Consider the following 1,249-nt stretch of genomic DNA (forward strand, 5'->3'; position numbering starts at 1 on the left):
ATGATTTAGTAAACAGCTTTTTGTTCAGACTTCATTCCAGGCAAACATGTCTAACATGACTTTTTCTTCTGGGAAAGTGAATGTTATCAAAGTTCCCATGAATTTTTATTAAGGAGAGATCATTATTCCATCTGCCCTGCATTGCTAGTGATTGCAGGGGGCTTATTTCATTTTCAAGCCTCCTTCATGGAAAGCACATAAGAAAACTTGAAGAAGCAGGACACTCACGGTTTCACCTGAGGCTGGATAAGGGACCTGCCCAGGGCAGCACATTAATCAGAGCTTTTACGATTTAGCAGGGGGAATGTAAGCTATGATGCTACCCTGGGAAGCAGCCCATAAAGAGCACGTAGAAGAACCTCCTTTATGGCTACTTTTATGTTGTAGTCTTTGATGATGAGAACAAAGAGATGCAAATGAAAACTAGGGATCACCTTCTGCCTATAAATGTTTTTGGCATCTGGGATCTTTTTCCTCAGTGTTAACATCAAAGAGATACTTTGAGCAAGAACCCCACAACCGGTTATCCCTCACGTACACGTGGTTATGTGCTGAAGTGCCCACACAGATGTTTCAGAGAATGATGGAAAATTGATTTTACTGGAAAACTACCGAGATGGGGCTGGAGGGTACATGATCATATGCAGAAGGCTGGAAATTTATTTTTTCCACATGACACAATTTAAAAACTGAAAATACTGACCAATATTATCATAGGTATGGAAGATCTATTAGCAAGCCATGATGTCTTCCTGAACACATTTCTATTCCTAGGGGCAATTGTTAAAGTAGATCCTAATCATATGAAAAACTGTCCAGTGTGGCTGTAAGAATGTCACAGGTAATATTGAAACAAGACAGTGGGCTCTTTTTTTCCTCTTGGAACCTTGCATTTTACATGTCAATCATGGGCCTTAGTGATCTGGTGTTGGCAAGATGGTATCTGTTGTGAAGGCAAAATTGCACAGGGCAGAGTTAAACAGGCAAAGAGGAGTTCCATTGCAGTAGGAAAGACAGAGTGAATCCAGCTCCCCTCAGATAAAAGGCAGGAGAGGTTTTTTTTTTGTTTGTTTTGTTTTGTTTTATTTCAGGGTATTGTGAGGGTACAAACATTATGGTTACACTTTATGTCTTTGCCTCACCCAAGTGCAGGTTAAAGGCATGCCCTTCTCCCACTACAGTGCTCCCCGTGTCCTTTAGTTGCAGATTTACCCCTCCATCCCCCTAATCCCTGGAGAGTATTTCTGCC

The sequence above is a fragment of the Propithecus coquereli genome, unplaced genomic scaffold, assembly GCF_000956105.1.
Source record: "Propithecus coquereli isolate 6110/MARCELLA unplaced genomic scaffold, Pcoq_1.0 Scaffold30, whole genome shotgun sequence".
NCBI lineage: Eukaryota > Metazoa > Chordata > Mammalia > Primates > Indriidae > Propithecus > Propithecus coquereli.